The sequence below is a fragment of the Rhinoderma darwinii genome, chromosome 5 (assembly GCF_050947455.1).
Source record: "Rhinoderma darwinii isolate aRhiDar2 chromosome 5, aRhiDar2.hap1, whole genome shotgun sequence".
In the NCBI taxonomy this organism is placed as follows: domain Eukaryota; kingdom Metazoa; phylum Chordata; class Amphibia; order Anura; family Rhinodermatidae; genus Rhinoderma; species Rhinoderma darwinii.
In genome coordinates, this window is record NC_134691.1 from 46182451 (window position 1) to 46203291 (window position 20841).

Below are 20841 nucleotides of genomic sequence, written 5' to 3' on the forward strand. Positions count from 1 at the left end.
GGCGAGAGCATTTTAATCTTTGCTACGGGGGCCCCTCTTTTATATGTACACCACTGCTGCAAATTTTTATATTATTTTCTAACTTCTTCTTCACAGCTGTTGAAAAGTGACATTCACTAATGGCTAGCCTCACAGCTCATAGAGGGGACAAGCTTTTTATAAATGCTGAAGTTTTTAATGTTCCTGGTTATGCATTGAACTGACAAGGTTGCATAACTAGTTTGAGTGAAAAACTGGCTAATGAGCCTTGGGGCATCTCTAATGGAAGTTATATTGATGGATCCACATAAGAAAATATCCTTTACGCCCAAACTTTAATAATAATAAATTGTGAAAATTTTAAATTGTAACCACATATCAAAAACAATAGGAGCATAATTTGCGGAAACAAATATTTTTTATGTATTCTTAAGGCAATATGGGCTAATTGGATGCCAACGGAGAGTCTTCACAAATTTAGGATCCCCTCTATAAGCCCTAGCACAGTGGTTCCCAAACTTTCTGAGGCCGGGACCCACTTTTGGCCGAGACTTTTGTTTGGGACACCCCACTACCGTACTTAGACCCATTTCGTCTGATGTATGTCAACATCATTCGTAGTTAGATGCCAGTATTTAGCTCCATTTGAAAAATAAGTCCCTACAACATCGAAAACAGCGACAACTGTGCGGGTGGGGGATGGGATGAGCTGAAGGTATTCTGCTGCTGTGCGTCGCTGATGCCTGACTATGGCTGCTGACATGTGACCCGACATGTGACCCGACCCATCCATTAGTAGCCAACAGAGGTGTAGCTAGGGGTTTAGAACAGGGGGGTGAAACACATCTGAGTGGGTCCCAACCCAGTGGGCCTCCCACAGAGTATAGTGACCCCCCCACACAATATAATGCTCCTATAGCTGCCCCCACACAGTATAATGCCCCTATAGTGCCTCCCCACACAGTATAATGCCCCCATAGCTGTCCCTACCAGTATAATGGCCCCTTAGTGCCCCCACACAGTATAATGGCCCTATAGCTGTCCTCACACAGTATAATATCCCCATAACCACAACCTCATAGTATAATGCTCCACAGCTGCCCCCACACAGTATAATGTCGCCATAGCTGCCACCTCACAGTATAATGCCCCACAGCTACCCCCACAAAGTATAATGCCCCCATAGCTGCCACCTAACAGTATAATGCCTTACAGTTGCCCCGACGCAGTATTCCCCCCATAGCTGCCACCTTACAGTATAATGCCCCACAGCTGCCCCCACACAGTATAATGCCCCCGTAGCTGCCACCTCACAGTCAAATGCCCCACAGTTGCCCCCACGTAGTATAATGCCCCCATAGCTGCCTCCACACAGCCCCAATAGTGCCTAATAAAAATAATAAAATACATACTCACGTATGCCCGTTTCCATGGCGGGTGGAGGAGATGCTTCTACTCCTCCGGTCTTTGCAGTGTCTGCTTCAGAGCAGACAGGCACTACATCGAGACTGTCTGGTAGCCGCTCACAGCAAAGTGAATGCTAGAGAATTAATTTAAACTGTATCTGCATCCTGAAGACGCAGATACAGTTGAAACCAGGACCTCAGTCAGTGGCTCGCAGCCCCCCCGGGAGGTCTTCACCCCCCCCCCCAGGGGGTGGCGACCCACAGTTTGTTACATGCTCTGTGGCTTGAAACACTGCTCTGTGGCTTGAAACAACAAGTGGTTTGTATATCAAGTGGAGTTCCAAAAACCGGATTGATTTACTGTGTTGTGTGTGACAAAGTGGGGGGCCATTGTATGTGATATATGTATTGATTGCTTGCTTGCTACAAAGTTTGCAAAAGTGACATTATTTAAAACCATTTTTCCCTTGCAGTTTCCTTCCTGAGTAGCTGAGTAAGGGGGAGGGGTTAGCTGCTACCAGGTGCTATAAATCAGGCCTCACTACTCTGTAGAGCCTGCTCTGTGGCTTGAAACAACAAGTGGTTTGTATATCAAGTGGAGTTCCAAAAACCGGAGTTCAAAAGAGGAGTTAAAGTCCCAGTAAGTGCTCTTCTACTTCTTTTTCTTTTTGATTAACACCTGTTCGCTGTTTTTTTTTGTAACTTGGATAATGGATAGCAAGATTGGAGGTTTTCTTCAGTGCACAGTTTGCCATATGTATGCACGACTGGAGCCGGAGTTCCAGGGTGAATATCTCTGTGGCAGATGTGAGCATGTTGTTCACCTGGAAGCTCGTATTAGAGATCTGGAGGAGCAGAATGCAACACTGAGGAGGATAGACAATTTTGAGCGGAGCTTGCTGCTCACAGAGCATGCAGTTAGTGGGTTACAACTGGAGGGTGAAGACATGGGTGATCAGGATCAGGTAAGTAGCTGGGTTAATGTAGTTAGGGGCAGTAGAAAGGGGTCAAAGACAAGGAAGGCCGATCCGGTTTCTGACATTCCAGGCAAAATTGCCAAGTTGGGTGATGATGCGAGGGTGTCAGTCTCAGAAATGGCAGCCCTAGTGGATACTGATCTCCCTAACAGCCGGGAGAACAGCCCAGCTAGTAGTCGGCGGGATGGTAATGCAGGTAAGCCAAGACAATTGATAGTCGTAGGGGATTCTATAATCAGGAAGACGGATAGAATAATTTGTCGCCAAGACCACCTCAACCGAATGGTTTGCTGTCTCCCTTGTGCCAGGGTTCGGCATGTGGTGGAACGGGTGGACAAATTGCTGGGAGGGGCTGGTGATGATCCAGCTGTCGTGGTCCATGTCGGTACCAACGACAGAATAAATGGTAGGTGGAGGAGCCTTAAGAATAATTTTAAAGAACTAGGCTACAACTGAAGGGAAGGACCTCTAAAGTAGTATTCTCAGGAATACTGCCTGTGCCATGCGCATCACAGGAAAGACAGCGGGAGCTCAGGGAGTTAAATGCATGGCTAAAGTCTTGGTGTAGAGGAGAAGGATTTGGGTTCCTAGAGCACTGAGAGCACTGGGCTGACTTTTCATTGGGGTACAAACTGTATTCTGCAGATGATTTGCACCTAAATGGAAGGGGGTCCGCTGTGCTGGGGGAGAGAATTCTAGCTGGGGTGGCGGAGTATTTAAACTAGGGCTGAGGAGGGAGGTCAATGTAGAAAAAAAAGGGGTAGCCAGGTTAGAGAGGGGTCAGACTATATTGGTCGGGGGAGAAACAGAATGTGGGGAGAGGACTAGACAACAAGATAAGGAGATCCTTTCGTTACAAAACATCAGTGTAAATAAAAAGGCCCGATTATTGTCAAATCACATTTCTGATAATAAAAGTGAAAAACTGACAGGCAAGTTAAAGTGTATGTTCACAAATGCCAGAAGTCTAGCAAGCAAAATGGGGGAGCTGGAGGCCTTGATACTGGAAGAAAATATAGATATAGTTGGTGTTGCTGAAACATGGCTGGACTCTTCACATGACTGGGCTGTAAATCTACAGGGTTTTACACTTTTTCGGAAAGACAGGACAAATAGGAAAGGTGGTGGTGTATGTCTGTATGTGAGAAATGATATGAAGGCGAGTGTGAAAGAGACAATAGTGGGTGAATACTGTGAGGAGGTTGAAACCTTGTGGGTGGAACTAGAAAGGGAGGTAAACACTGAAAAAATTACTTTTGGTGTAATCTATAGACCCCCCAATATAACTGAGGAGATGGAAGTTCAGCTATATAAACAGATGGAGCGGGCTGCACAGGCGGGTACTATAGTGATAATGGGAGATTTTAATTTCCGGGATATTAATTGGTGTCATGGTTCGGCTTCAACTGCAAAGGGGAGACATTTCCTCAACCTGTTGCAGGAAAATTTTATGGGCCAGTTTGTGGAAGACCCGACTAGAGGTGAAGCTCTGTTGGATCTGGTCATTTCTAGTAATCCAGATCTTGTTGGGAATGTCAATGTTCGTGAAAACCTCGGTAACAGTGATCATAATATAGTTACATTTTACCTATACTGTAAAAAACAAACGCAGGCTGGGAGGGCAAAAACATTTAATTTTAAGAAAGCCAATTTCCCCAGGATGAGGGCGGCAATTCAGGATATAGACTGGGAAGAACTAATGTCAAATAATGGAACAAATGATAAATGGGAGATTTTCAAATCTACTTTGAGTTATTATAGTGCAAAATTTATTCCTACAGGTTACAAGTATAAACGACTCAAATTAAACCCCACATGGCTTACACCTTCTGTGAAAGGGGCAATACATGACAAAAAAAGGGCATTTAAAAAATACAAATCTGAGGGTACAGCTGTAGCCTTTGTAAAATATAAAGAGTTTAATAAAATCTGTAAAAATGTAATAAAATTAGCAAAAATACAAAATGAAAGGCAGGTGGCCAGGGATAGTAAAACAAATCCCAAAAAATTCTTCAAGCATATAAATGCAAAAAAGCCCAGGTCTGAACATGTAGGACCCCTAGATAGTGGTAATGGGGAGTTGATCACAGGAGATCAAGAGAAGGCAGAGTTACTAAATGGGTTCTTTAGCTCTGTATATACAACTGAAGAAGGAGCAGCTGATGTAGCCGGTGCCAGTGCTGTTAATATATCAGTTGATATACTGAATTGGATGAATGTAGAGATGGTCCAAGCTAAATTAAATAAAATAAATGTGCACAAGGCCCCGGGACCAGATGGGTTACACCCTAGAATTCTTAAAGAGCTTAGTTCAGTTATTTCTGTCCCCCTCTTCATAATATTTAGAGAGTCTCTCATGAGTGGTATAGTGCCAAGGGACTGGCGCAGGGCAAATGTGGTGCCTATTTTCAAAAAGGGCTCTAGGTCTTCCTCGGGTAATTATAGACCAGTAAGCTTAACATCCATCGTGGGGAAAATGTTTGAGGGGCTATTGAGGGACTATATACAGGATTATGTGACAATAAATAGCATTATAAGTGACAGCCAGCACGGTTTTACTAAGGACAGAAGTTGTCAAACTAACCTAATCTGTTTTTATGAAGAGGTGAGCAGAAGTCTAGACAGAGGGGCCGCTGTGGATTTAGTGTTTTTGGACTTTGCAAAGGCATTTGACACTGTCCCCCATAGACGCCTAATGGGTAAATTAAGGACTATAGGTTTAGAAAATATAGTTTGTAATTGGATTGAGAATTGGCTCAAGGACCGTATCCAGAGAGTTGTGGTCAATGATTCCTACTCTGAATGGTCCCCGGTTATAAGTGGTGTACCCCAGGGTTCAGTGCTGGGACCCCTATTATTCAACTTATTTATTAATGATATAGAGGATGGGATTAATAGCACTATTTCTATTTTTGCAGATGACACCAAGCTATGCAATATAGTTCAGACTATGGAAGATGTTCATGAATTACAGGCAGATTTAAACAAACTAAGTGTTTGGGCGTCCACTTGGCAGATGAAGTTTAATGTAGATAAATGTAAAGTTATGCATCTGGGTACCAACAACCTGCATGCATCATATGTCCTAGGGGGAGCTACACTGGCGGATTCACTTGTTGAGAAGGATCTGGGTGTACTTGTAAATCATAAACTCAATAACAGCATGCAGTGTCAATCAGCTGCTTCAAAGGCCAGCAGGATATTGTCGTGTATTAAAAGAGGCATGGACTCGCGGGACAGGGATGTAATATTACCACTTTACAAAGCATTAGTGAGGCCTCATCTAGAATATGCAGTCCAGTTCTGGGCTCCAGTTCATAGAAAGGATGCCCTGGAGTTGGAAAAAATACAAAGAAGAGCAACGAAGCTAATTAGGGGCATGGAGAATTTAAGTTATGAGGAAAGATTGAAAGAATTAAACCTATTTAGCCTTGAAAAAAGACGACTAAGGGGGGACATGATTAACTTATATAAATATATTAATGGCACATACAAAAAATATGGTGAAATCCTGTTCCTTGTAAAACCCCCTCAAAAAACAAGGGGGCACTCCCTCCATCTGGAGAAAAAAAGGTTCAAGCTGCAGAGGCGACAAGGCTTCTTTACAGTGAGAACGGTGAATTTATGGAATAGTCTACCGCAGGAGCTTGTCACAGCAGGGACAGTAGATGGCTTTAAAAAAGGGTTAGATAATTTCCTAGAACAAAAAAATATTAGCTCCTATGTGTAGAAATTTTTCCTTCCCTTTTCCCTTCCCTTGTTTGAACTTGATGGACATGTGTCTTTTTTCAGCCGTACTAACTATGTAACTATATGTAACTATGTAACTATGTCTTCCATTGATTTCAATGAGTGCTGTGTAATATTACATAGAATGGGCAGTCTTGCAGTAGTTTTAGAACATGCATTTTTCTTTAATAGCTGGGAGTTTTTGTGGCTTTCTTCACCATTGAATTTTTTTTATATATATGACACTATACATGCAGGTTTAATACAAATGGTTCATGGAGCATTTCTCTTCGGAAAAAAAAAAAAAAAGAAGCATCCCCTCCTTCCCCCATTACCGCCCCAATTGCCTGTGTGTGAACGAAGACTTTTGCTATTACCACATTCAAAAATGTAATTCAAGGTTTAGTAATTACTGTTAATTACAGAAAATGAATATTCATTTGAAACAAATTATTATTTAATGACTTATTAATATTATTGTCATTAATTTCCTTTCCATTTTCTGAGATATTCCTTACACCCATTCAATGGAGAATTTTAGAGAATGTTTCTCATATTCATAGTGTAAGAGAATGTTTCTCATATTCATAGTTGCTACTGGACTCAGTCCATGAATAATGAAATACTGTAGAATTATATTTTGTGCTTGTTACATGAGGAAATAGTTTGGAAGATTATATCAGAAAATGACTGTCGGCTCTTGATTGATCTGCATTATTCTATCACCAACCCTTGATGTGTTTGTCCATTGCACACAAAGATCTTGAGAAAAGCGCGCATATTGCTACAATTATTTTAGGCAGGGAACATAAGAATCTTGTGTGTGATACTGTATATACAGAATAAATAAATCAATGTTTAAAGGTACTACGTTGGATTTTTTTTATGGATTATTGTTCAGATATTAACCCCTTAATTATCAGGCCTGATAGGGCTTCAATAACCAGATTTTTATTTTTGCCTCTCTGCCGTTCAGCAGCCATAAAAATTTTTACAAAATTTTTTTTTTTTTATCACAGTTTGGAGGTACAAATAAATGACTGTGTCATTATTTGAAGTGAGAATATAGAAAAAACCTAAAAGTTTATTTTTTATACCGATCACGTTTCACACATCAGTATTTTTTTCCAGTTTGTATTGTCATTTGGATACCTACTATATGTAAGTTTTATGTTTTCATGTAATTTAGGAGAAACATTTTTATTTTAGATTTAATAATCAGACTTTTTTTATTATTTTTTTTAGTCATTTTTTTTTAATCAAATGAAGAGATTACTATTTTACAATTTAAACAGAGACCAGTCAATCTGAGCAAGGATTTGTTTCTATGGGAGCAGCAGGAAAGGTGGGTATGATAGATAGATATATATATATATATATATATATATATATATATATATATATATATACACTACCGTTCAAAAGTTTGGGGTAACCCAGACAATTTTGTGTTTTTCATGAAAACTCACACTTATATTTATCAAATGAGTTGCAAAATGACTAGAAAATATAGTCAAGACATTGACAAGGTTAGAAATAATGATTTTTGTTTGAAATAATAATTTTCTCCTTCAAACTTTGCTTTCATCAAAGAATGCTCCATTTGCAGCAATTCCAGCATTGCAGACCTTTGGCATTCTTGCTGTTACTTTGCTGAGGTAATTGGGGGAAATTTCACCCCATGCTTCCAGAAGGCCCTCCCACAAGTTGGATTGTCTTGATGGGCACTTCTTGCGTACCATACGGTCAAGCTGCTCCCACAACAGCTCTATGGGGTTGAGATCTGGTGACTGCGCTGGCCACTCCATTACAGATAGAATACCAGCTGCCTGCTTCTTCCCTAAATAGTTCTTGCATAATTTGGAGGTGTGCTTTGGGTCATTGTCCTGTTGTAGGATGAAATTAGCTCCAATCAAGCGCTGTCCACAGGGTATGGCATGGCGTTGCAAAATGGAGTGACAGCCTTCCTTATTCAAAATCCATTTTACCTTGTACAAATCTCCCACTTTACCAGCACCAAAGCAACCCCAGACCATCACATTACCTCCACCATGCTTGACAGATGGTGTCAGGCACTCTTCCAGCATCTTTTCAGTTGTTCTACGTCTCACAAATGTTCTTCTGTGTGATCCAAACACCTCAAAATTCGATTCGTCTGTCCATAACACTTTTTTCCAATCTTCCTCTGTCAAATGTCTGTGTGCTTTTGCCCATATTAATCTTTTCCTTTTAATAGCCAGTCTCAGATATGGCTTTTTCTTTGCCACTCTGCCCTGAAGGCCAGCATCCCGGAGTCTCCTCTTCACTGTAGACGTTGACACTGGCGTTTTGCGGGTACTATTTAACGAAGCTGCCAGTTGAGGACCTGTGAGGCATCTATTTCTCAAACTAGAGACTCTAATGTACTTGTCTTGTTGCTCAGTTGTGCAGCGGGGCCTCCCACTTCTCTTTCTACTCTGGTTAGAGCCTGTTTGTGCTGTCCTCTGAAGGGAGTAGTACACACCGTTGTAGGAAATCTTCAGTTTTTTGGCAATTTCTCGCATGGAATAGCCTTCATTTCTAAGAACAAGAATAGACTGTCGAGTTTCACATGAAAGCTCTCTGTTTCTAGCCATTTTGAGAGTTTAATCGAACCCACAAATGTAATGCTCCAGATTCTCAACTAACTCAAAGGAAAGTCAGTTTTATAGCTCCTCTAAACAGCAAAACTGTTTACAGCGGTGCTAACATAATTGCACAAGGGTTTTCAAGTGTTTTCTAATCATCTATTAGCCTTCTAACACAATTAGCAAACACAATGTACCATTAGAACACTGGAGTGAAGGTTGCTGGAAATGGGCCTCTATACACCTATGTAGATATTGCATTAAAAACAGACGTTTGCAGCTAGAATAGTCATTTAGCACATTAACAATGTATAGAGTGTATTTTTGATTAATTTAATGTTATCTTCATTGAAAAAAACTGTGCTTTTCTTTCAAAAATAAGGAAATTTCTAAGTGACCCTAAACTTTTGAACGGTAGTGTATATATATATTTCAATCCCTTATTCTCCGCAGCGGCAACTCCAACTGAAAAACTGTACCACAATTTGGTGCTAACTTTCTGCCAGAATTCCCTGCGGAATCTAGGTAGTATTTGCTGCAGAGTTTTCCACAGCAAATCGGACCTGTGCGAACTTACCCTTAGTCGGCCCTAACAGAAGGCTTACTGAATAGACAACACTAGGCTCCATTTTAGTCCCTACGGCTGACTGCAGAGAGGTTCTCCAGTCTCCATTCAGGTCACCAATCGAATGGGGAGTCGTATTCAGGAGGCTGCTCTAAGATCAGGAGCGATTAGTAACAGCTCCTTTAAAGAGAGTTCCTCCTTCATTGTAGAGATCATTAGCCTCTTCCAAGTGTAAAGAACGCACCTGCACCACACGTCGTAAAAAGACACTGCACAGTTATTAAGGTGTCGAAGGGTTATTCCGATTTGTTATATAATGAAAAGTTGTACAAAATTCTATATTATTTCTGTATCAATTCTTCATGATTTTAAAGATCTCTGCTTGCTTTCATTCAATGGGAACCTTCATTGTTTACTTCCATGGAATAAAAATCTTTCTCCTCATGTGAGGATCATACGGGTGCACGGTTTGCTAGTTAAAGTACAGTATCCGAGCTGTGTGTTGTTTCACGTCATGCACCTCTGTGTCCATCACATGACCAGGACAGATTTTTGTTCCCTAGAAGTAAACAATGAAGTTTTCCATTGAATAACTCCAAGTAGAGATCTTGTACCCACGAGGAATTAATAAAGTAAATTGAAAAATAGCAGAACGTTTCATTCTACAATGAATCAGCTACATTTCCTGAAACCTTATTTGATTTATGAAGTAAAGTTCAAAAATTGGCACAAAAATTTGCAAAAATGTGCAATCAGGTGCTGAAAATACTGCAAGGTGCTACAGGAAAATTGTTTAATGAATATGATCCATAATGCATAGTAGCCGGGTTGGTCTGCTTCAGTCAACCCCTTGCTATATTTTTTTTTCTCCAAATGAGTGGACTGGATCAGGATTTGATTGATCTTTTACAGATCTTGATGGAATTTGTATTACATCACAATTTATTTTTGTTTAAAGACAGGTATTATCTACAACAGAGAGGTGTGGCGATGGCCGTAGCATGTGCCCCGTCATATGCAAATTTATTTCTATGGGAACAGGAGTTCATTCAACGCCATGACTCATTTACATCTGGATCAGTAATCGCATGGATGCGTTTTATTGATGATATACTCTTTATCTGGCAAGGTACTAAAAGAGCTTTAGAATCGTTTATACAACAACTCAATAATAACAATCTAAATATTTGATTAACACATGTGATCAGCCAGACATCGATAGATTTCTTAGGTATCAAATTGTTGGCTGATAATGATGGTGTCATTCACAGCACTGTTCATCGTAAATAGACAAGTGTTAATGCAGTATTACATGCTACGCCTTCTGACCCTAACCACGTTATATGGGCTATTCCAACAGGACAATTTATTTGAGTGCGAAGGATTTGTGATGAGACAGAAGAATTTGAAAGACAGGCTAATGATCTGCAACAGAGATTTTTGAAACGTGGATATAAACCCCATGATATCAATAGGGGTTATCAACGTGCTAAAGATCAGGAGAGAAAACAACTCCTGATACCCAAGGTACGACACACTCAACAACAAGGCGAAGTACGGATGATTACAAATTTTCATACCAAATGGCACGATCTCAGAAAATTGTTTGCCCAATATTGTGGCCAAATACAGTAGAACTTTGAGTGATATGCTTGTTCACAAAAGTTACGTCTCACCAAGATCCAATTTCATTTTTCAATCTAGCAGGAAAAGGTAAAAGTAAACAAAACTCCTTGGTGAGGTGCTCCCGTTGCTGATATAAATGCAAAATCAGCATTCAGAAATGAATGTTTTATTCTTCAGGGTCTAAAATAAAACATATTACAAACACTGTGCAACGCGTTTCGACCCCCCACTGGGGTCTTCGTCAGGCATATAGATGTGTCTAAAGTTGTCTCTATTTAATACTTTATCTGTTAAAAATAACGCCCAGTTACGTTCTGAGGGGTAAAAGTTCAATGTGGGTGTGTTTTTAAAAAGTTCAGTTACATTTTCAATGATTTTGTTTGCTTCTGTTCGTTCTATGAAACTTTGTAAAAAATAAAAATAAAAATGGGCAATAAATGTAAGGTTTTAGTTTTGTTTTTCTTCTTTTTTGTGAATGTTGGTGAGTTTTCTAGACTGTGTCTTTCATACTGTTGTTAGTTTACATTTTGTGTTCCCACGCCTACGTCATCATTATTTATTTTTCCCATGATTCTGATTGGCTTTTATCATAGACTGTAGCTCTATTGGTTGTTGCTCTTTTGACACTTTTAATTGGATGTCTCCCGTTGATGTTAAAGATTATCGCAGTTATTGGAGCACAACAATCCCTCAAAACTCCCCGCTGGACTCCGAGGACAAACACCAACCAATCTACCGGTGGAATTCAGAGACGTCCACTCCATACCGACTGCGTGGATTTCCTCTGAACCCGGAACAGCCGACCGGCATAGATAAGTAATTTAATTGTTCCCTTATTATACTGATTCTTTATTTTCATTTAGCCCGTTTGGACTCAGGGTATTGAATTTAAATATCCAATAGGATTCCCGTTTACAATTGCAGATCTATTGTCTATATTTAAATTTATTTGTTCTATGGGTGAAATTTTGAGATATGTGAAATCTGATTTATGCTTTACTAGTAAGTGCTTTGATAGGCTTTGTTTACGGTAACCGTTTGTAGCATTAAACCTGTGACCATTTAATTTACATCTAAGGGTTTTCGTGGTCCTCCCTAGATATTGAATCCCACATTGGCATTCGATCGTATACATTACAAAATCTGAACTGCAGTTCATGAAGGATTAAATCATGAATGTCTCATTGGTAGTATTCGACATTACACTTTTTACTCATTACATCACTTATTTCATGTTTTAATCTAAGTGAGCCAGATGGGGCTTGAGTGCATGCGGGGATTGTACTGCTTGCAGACGCATTGAAAGGACAGATGTATTCCACAACTCAAACAGGGATCATGAATATCATATCGTACACCATATCACTGCAGAACATCAGCAGTTATATATTACATGACTTGTCCATGCGGTTTGATATATGTTGGACTGACATCAAGAGAACTACGTGTGAGGGTACTTGAACATGTCAATGATATTAAAAAGGCCGGATCACTACTATCAACTGATCATGGTAAAAAATAAACATTTTAAAACCAGTGGCTAAACATTTTTTTTAACAACATTCGTGCCAGTGGCTAAAAGTGAGAGGGATTGATCGTGTTCATCTAGAAGCGGAAATATTATGCAGAAATTGGCGAAAGTTGAATGTAAATGGATTACCCTCTTAAAGACTACATCACCCTTTGGACTTAATGAAAGATTGTCATTTGCCTGTTACTTGTAAGTTTTTTGTAGCTGACTTCCTGTGAATGAATGATGCATGCAAGTTTTTCTTGGGATTGTTTTATTATTTTTTAGCTGGGAGGTAGTGTTTGGACCCGTACGGGTATTATACATGTCTATTTGCCTGTTTCTCCAGTGTCTCGTGGAAGGTTTTTTTTCTTTCTCCCAGGTACATTTACATCTTGACACTATTAGTGTTTCCCCTATACACATATATTATGCGAGTTCTGATGAGTTTGCACTTATTTTATATGTCTAGCTTGCGTTTATGTATATATACCCTTCATTGATTACACAAGCGCTCTTGGTAATGTATGTCTCTTTCCAATATGGCCACTACAGGCATTGTGCCTGTGGACTGCGCGTGTGCAGAGCATGCCTGGTGCCGTCAACCGCCCATTCACGAACTACGCTACCTGCGCACTTCAATGACGTGTTGGCAGACACCGACGTCGGGTCGCGCTGGCGTGGCGGTATCCATGCGTCCGATAGGTATGGCACCTATTTATTTATTTTCCTTTTTGTATAAGCCCACTATAAAAGGTCCATCCCCTTCACCTCCCAACTCACCACTCCCAGAAGAAGCAACGCGTAACGTGCGTCGGAGGGTGAGGTGGGAGGACATCACTTATATACGTGCTTCATTGATGGGTCAGTATCCTGGTTTACTTTATACTTGATATCATTCATCATGTTTATATTTAGGATGGCTACATATACATGCCTTGTATACTACCAGTATTCCATAAATACACCCGGGGTCAAATTTCTGTCCCATCTGCTTTATTGCGCTGGACACTTATTCCTTTGCACGCTTAGCATTTATATCTATTTGCCACTGTGAGCTGCTTCACATTTTGGCATTTTTTGTTATTGTTTACGCATATGATGTCCACCTTATTTGTGTCTTGTGTATATGACTTTTTATTGTGGGCTTTTTCAGCCTAATTATTCAATAAAGTTTTTGTACTTTCGTTAATTGATGCCCTGTGTGGTATATTGGTGGTACCTTCCTATTGGTACTTATATACCTTGTTCTGGCATATTAACCTAGAATCTGATCTGATCTGGTAGCTATGCAATGAAGGCATTGTCCAAAGAAGCTATTGGCTTTAGAGGACACATGTATCTATTAAAAACAAAAAAGAAACAATGATTTCAGTAGATCTTGTAATGCATCTTTTTCCTTTTAGCTTCCTAAGTCCCATTGACTCCACTATTCTTGCTGTTAAAGATGATGCAAACCCTGATGGAACCCACCAACGCAAGTGTCAACAGAGTCTAAGATGATCCTATTGGGAGAAACATGACATGATCCATCAAAAATTGTGTGACATTTAAATTTTATAGTCTCTCTATATACTGTAGGCCATGAATCTGTATGAGCCCTAGTGAGTTGACAGTTGTAGCACTAAAGTGTGGCAATATAGACTGTCCATTATAATTTAAGCCCTCTCTGCCTCCCCTCACTCCTCTTATCAGTAACTGACTGCTGTCGCGTATACAGGCAGATACATGGCAGCCATTAATTACTGGTGAGATTGCTCGGGGGAGGCAGGAGGAGCGCTCCCCACATGAATACAGCGGACTCATAACTATAAGTCCGCTATATTTTAAGTTTGCTGCTTTTAGCCAAATAGCACAATATTATTATTTTTTTATGCTGTTTGGGCTAATAGTACAGCAGACCTGTCCCCATACTATGCTTCTTTAAAGAGGCTGTCACCACATTATAAGTGCACTATCTCCTACATAAGGAGATCGGCGCTATAATGTAGGTGACAGCAGTGCTTTTTATTTTAAAAAAACTATCTGTTTTCACCACTTTATTAGCGATTTTAGATTTATGCTAATGAGTTGCTTAATGCCCAAGTGGGCGTGTTTTTACTTTAGACCAAGTGGGTGTTGTACAGGGGAGTGTATGACGCTGACCAATCAGCGTCATGCACTCCTCTCCATTCATTTAGTCAGCGCATAGGGATCCTTTTAGATCAGTATGTGCTGTCTTATACTAACACATTAACAATACTGAAGTGTTTAGACAGTGAATAGACATTCCACGGGATGTCTATTCATAATCTCTGCACTTCGTTACTGTTTCTGTGGTAGTTACAGCAGAGGAAGCGTAATCTCGCGAGGCATTAAGCAACTCATTAGCATAAATCTAAAATCGCTAATAAAGTGGTGAAAACAGATTGTTTTTTTAAATAAAAAGCATTACTGTCACCTACATTATAGCGCCGATCTCCTTATGTAGGAGATAGGGCACTTATAATGTGGTGACAGAGCCTCTTTAAAAAAGATCTGTCAGGTCTCCTATCCTACCCTATCTGAGGGTAAAGGATAGAGGAGGAAAAGCTTGAGGATATATAGTTTTCAATGATTTTATTCAGTATTTTCTTATATAATGCTGTTGAAATGCCTCCAGGACTTATTGAGAAAGCCTGTGAGTCCTGCTTCCCTCCGCCCACACAGAGGGATTGACAACTCCTCCTGTTTACAAACTCATACAAGAAAGCTGTCAATCACTCTGTGTGGGTGGGACAAAGCAGGACTCACAGGCTTTCTCGGTAAGTCCTGGCAGCATTTTAACAACTTTTTGGAAGAAAATACTGAATCAAATCATACAAAACTAGATATTCACTGAGCTTTACATCTCACTGTATATCAGATGTTGCTCTCAGATAGCCTAGGAGAGACCTGACAGATCCTCTTTAAAGTCTCTAAATAGACAGGGATATACCTATCAAAGTAATAGGAGTCCCACAGCCTCTTGGCCAAAAACGTCACAACAAGTTAAAGTGTACTGCATAGCGAGGCAATATCTATAGATTGAACAATTAACTGTGTGGTTGCTAAAGACACTTTAATAACAACACTGAAAAGTAAAGTAAACCAGCAGGGGACCAGTCTCTGTTTACCTTGCTGAAGTGATAAGGTGCCCGCTCTATCCAGTCACTGGCTGCAGGGGAAATGTCAGTATGTACGACAGCGACTGTTGCGGCCAGTGATTGGCTGGAGTGGTCACATGCCATTACGGCATGTCATTCATTCAGCAAGGTAAACAGAGAATGACAAGAGATCACTGGATCAGCGGGGGTTTAAAAGTGAGTGTGAGCTTTTTTTAAATTTATTTTATCATATTTGAAGCTGCCAGACCAGAAAATCCCTTTAAATCATATCAATCTTATAATATAATCTACTAAAAAAATTAAGTAAATAATTTGTATGTACAATCTACTACTTATCTGTCCTACTTAATTCTGTGAGCCAATTCTGAGGATTCTGGGAAATTACTGATCAGACGTCAGTAGAGTATTGAATGCATCTCTGGGTTGCGATAATGTCTGTAAGAATAAGTACAAGATAAGAAAAGTAGTTACTCAACTTTTTTATGTAGTGTAATTGTATAGTTATTTAGTTGCACAGTTACATAGTTGATAAGGTTAAAAAAGTAATAGATTAGTACATAGTTAGTACAGTTGAATAAAGACATATGTCCATCAAGTTCAACCAAGGGATGGGAGAAAGAGAAGGGATATGGGTCAGCTATGGAACTTTGTTTTACACCTACTGATCCAGAGGAAGGTTTAAATATATAAAACAATCTGCCCTAAAAGGAAATATTTTTCTCCTGATCCCAAGTGATGATCAGACTGGATCAACATTCAAACAAGGATTCTATACATTGACATTGGTTACATAGTTACATAGTATGGTTGAAAAAAGACACATGTCCATCAAGTTCAACCTATAGTTCTACCGTGTTGATCCAGGGGAAAGCAAAAACCCCTGTGAGGCAAATGTCAATTGGCCAATGTTAGGGGGAAAAATTCCTTCCCTACGTCAGTTATGGCAATCAGAATATATCCCTGCATCAATGTCCCATCTCCAGAATCCAGTACTCATAAGTTGTAATATTTTATTTTTCAAGAAAGGCATCAAGGTCCTTATTGAACTTATTCAATGAATCAACCATCATCCTGTGGCAGAGAGTTCCACAGTCTCACTGCTCTTACAGTAAAGAATCACAGTCATTGATCATAGTGAAACCTTCTTTCCTCTAGATGTAGAGGATTCCCCCTTGTCCTTGTTACTGGCCTAGGTGTAAAAAGATCATTAGAAAGATTTCTGTACTGTCCAATTATATATTTGTACATTGTAATTGGATCGCCCCTAAGCAGTCTTTTTTCCAAACTGAAAGTGTGATTACCTTTGTTGGTTCTGCAATCCACCCACCCCCCTAATTACCTTGGTCACTCTTCTCTGCACCTGCTCTGGTTCAGCCATGTCCTTCTTATCTTCTTATACACAGGTGCCCAAAATTGTACACAATACCCCATGTGTGGTGCAATATTCCATGTGTGGTATAATATTTGATGTGTAATAACGATATGAAAATTATATAAAATGTTTTTTAAAGGTTAATACATTAACCAAAATGTGAGAAGATGAAGAAAGACAATTTTAGTGAAAGACAATAAGGACATAAAAGTATATACATAGTGGAAATCTATCAAAGCAAGTACGCCATGTTTATCAGAATTTAACGTGGAGCAGTATGCCAGTCTTGATACATTTTCCTTTATTTTACATATAGTATAGAGAAGTCAATCAGTATGCAATGCGGTGAAATTAATCATGGTGAGGGAAAGTATAAGTACATTATTTATAACAATACTCTCAAATGCACATTACTAACAGAAGCATCATGTATTGGTGTAAAAATAAATAAGTGGATAAAAGCAGTGGTGTACAGAAAGGACTTTCTTAGGCTTTGTTCATATCATGTCTGTGATGTGCATTTGGCATATACATCTCAGTAAACGTATTGAGAGCACTTTTCAACTTATACGCTGACATGCCGATTGACGAATGGATGTTAAAAATAGTATACTCTTGGCAGACAATTGTCTAGTACACATTAGTATACCTTGTTTTTACTGTATTTAAAGCATAGTTGACTTCCGAATGGTATGTTATTTTTATAATGGAAGTCCATGGCAGACGTATGCAATTGTACAGACATACAGTTGCATTCCCTTGGTTCATATGTCAGTGGCACTCTTCAAACGTGCATGACAAACATAAGCCATCAACAGAATGTAAAAAGAGCCTAAGGCTGCCTATACAGTAGAAATTTTGATGTCCAATTTAGACCATTTTCAATTGACTGGCGTCACCTTTTGTGACACGAATGAGCATGACAGATGCCAACTGAAGTCAGATATCTGTGGAAAAGTTTATCTGCTGTGTTGGATTTTTTTTAGTTGTTCTCAAGTGCAGTCTGCAAATAATAGATCTAGATCCCGTCAATAGAAGTTCCGACCACAACCTTCACAGACCGGCCATGAACGACAAGTCGTTTCGAAAATGGCCGTGTGAAATCACTCATGTTCGGCCAGCTTTATACTGAAGTGCATTTAGAAATAGAAGCATACCATGGTTATTATAGGTTCATTGCGCAGTTTTTATGCTTCTTGGAAGTTTCAGAAAATAATAAACTACGGTATTGTATCATGATGTCAGCCTTCAAATGGTAATGACAAATTGAGGTTTCAATCAAATATTTGTCCATTTAAATATGCATAGATGAAAAATGTTGCAACTCAGTGTTTGAAATGAAATCTAAAACTTGGATGTTAATCATTTGCAATTAGTTGATATACTAAATAATTGAATTTACAGTAGAAAGTATTTTACTGCACATGTTCTCCTGGCCTGGTGCCAGTAGAATGTCATAGTTGCTGCCAAAAGCAGATTATGCAAAGTGCGAACAGAACTGCAACCCTCTCAGGAGTCAGGAGGACATTTCTAGGCAACACAAAAAAGCTTCTCCGGGCCAGAACACTAAAGACTAAAGACGGGGAAAAAAAAAAGGATTTCTCATATGGGATACATATGATTGTTGAAAGGTGTTGAGGTTAAGGTCTTTATAAAATGTGAATTTTAGGCTAACCACCTCTACAGACTTGATGGGAGTACGATGTGCTACATTATCACTCATACACTGTGTCACAATGCTAATTCCAAAAACATGTCAAATGTATAGCATTGATGAGCTAATAAACCACTGTTTCCACATACAGACCCTTTCTATTTGGATTTAGATTTTTAAACATTAAATAGGTTTTCCTTAGGATAGACCATCAATGTGTGTGAGTCTTATGCCAAGGACCCCATTGATCAGCAGAATTAAAAAGGACAGCCCCTATCACACCCATGACTATTGAGCCAGTTCCGCACCTGCGCACTGGTTTTTGCCACTTAGTAGCACGGGGCATGGGACTAACCAGAGGTGGTCCCCCTTCTCTGAGGGCCCATAGCTGCTATATGCTCTACCGATATGGTATTCATGCCCATGGTCCCACCCTTAAGATAAACTATCAATATAATATCCTGGAAAACCACTCCAGTTGGAGCAAACGGAAAGGAAAGAAAAGCTATAATGACTTACAATAATACTCAACATCTATTACAGTATTCATTATTACAGTATTTATGGTAAATTACCTGTATGGTAATATTTTGCCATTTGTTTACATTTGCCCCCAGTTGCCACTGACCGCTGGGCTAGAACGGAAATAGTACAAGCTGAAGTTACACTTGCTTCCAACAGCTGTCTAATCAATTTACAGAGTCCTTCAACAGGTAAACTAAATTCATTTAGTATGGCAAAGAAATGTTCCCCAGTTGCCATGCTGGAGATAATAAATGCCAACTGACACTCCTCTGGGAACAATTTAGCCAATTAACAAGGATCATAAGGGTTGAGGAAGCTTGTGAATTTTCAGTTCTTCTAAGTGGCCAAGACACTAAAGTCCATATATTTACAGGCAGTCTGGTAAAATAGCATGTCCATGATAAAAAATTAAAAAAAATAGTTCCGCCCGGAATTAGTTGGAGAAGTTTGGGCAGGTTATTTGGATTGTATGTAATTGTCATCACTTTACAGCTGACATTATGGTAGCAAGAAGTAGGAGACAGATAGAAGGTAGTATGACTGGAGGATGTGACTATACAAGCTTTGTCCGGAGATTTGTAGGTCTGCAAAGGATAGCATAAAGTTCAAAATTCTTAAAGGCTATGTACACCTTTATTTTGTTGTTTGTTTTTGTTTAATCAGTGTGTTTGGTGCAACTTTCTAATTACTTTTTATGAAAAAAAATGTAAACTTTTTGAGATACAGCTGTATCCTGTATACAGAGCAGCTGTATCTTGCGCTGAGACCAGAATGATGGGTTCAGAATCAGCGGATCCTGCGTGTCGAGCTGTTACCGATCACATCTAAGCTTATAGCTTAAATGTGATCGATAACTGGTGGACCCGCTGTCACTGAACCCGTCAGTGCCACTCAGTGATGGATTATCATTAGGGCGGTTCGGGCGGTCGACCGGGGCCCAAGTCTCCCAGGGAGCCCATGGCCCGAGCCGCACATGACCGCATGGGCCCCCTCATGCCCAATGGGGTCGCTAGCCCCGGAGGGGACACCGTTGATAGCGACAGCCACATCAGGGGCGTAGCTAGGTAGGGGCAGGTGGGGCATGTGCCCCGGGTGAAACTAGGTGGTAGGGAGGGGGGGCGCCACAGGGCAGCTGATCACTGCTGATAGGTGCCCTGTATGTCGGACACAAGCGATCAGCGTTAGGAAGAGCCAAGAGTTCATGCGGCGGCATTCTGACTGGGGTCTGTGACGGCCCGGGAGTGGACTGGACTGGTCCACTCCCGGGCTGTCACCGATCCTAGTCAGAAGGAACTCCGCTGCTGCCTGAGCCGCATGACCTCCTCAGCTCCTCTGGTGAGTCTCACATCTGGCAGAGCGGAGAGTGGTAACGGTAGCTTCAAAGTACAAGGGGGGGGAGTGTGGCGCTATTTACAAGGGGGGAGTGTGGTGCTATTTACAAGGGGGAGTGTGGCACTATCTACAAGAGGGGCAGCAGGCTGTGTGTGGCACTAACTACAATGAGGGCTGTGTGGTGCTATTTACAGGGGTGGGCTCTGTGGCGCTATCTACAAGGGGCTGTGTGGCACAATCTACAAGGGGGGCTGTGTGGCACTATATACAAGGGGGGGCTGTGTGGCACAATCTACAAGGGGGCTGTGTGGCACTATATACAAGGGGGGCTGTGTGGCACTATCTACAAGGGGGGCTGTGTGACACTATCTACAAGGGGGGCTGTGTGGCACTATATACAAGGGGGGCTGTGTGGCACTATCTACAAGGGGGGCT

The 20841-nt window shown here is 40.4% G+C and overlaps 1 long non-coding RNA gene across 1 annotated transcript; it reads left to right on the plus strand.

The window, feature by feature from the left end:
* The first annotated feature begins 10223 nt into the window (after positions 1 to 10223).
* Positions 10224 to 14334, plus strand: LOC142652395 (uncharacterized). The gene is made up of 5 exons (XR_012847844.1): positions 10224 to 10391; positions 10623 to 10789; positions 11548 to 11704; positions 12954 to 13103; positions 13805 to 14334. It is a non-coding gene; the product is annotated as an uncharacterized LOC142652395 (long non-coding RNA).
* Positions 14335 to 20841: the final 6507 nt, after the last annotated feature.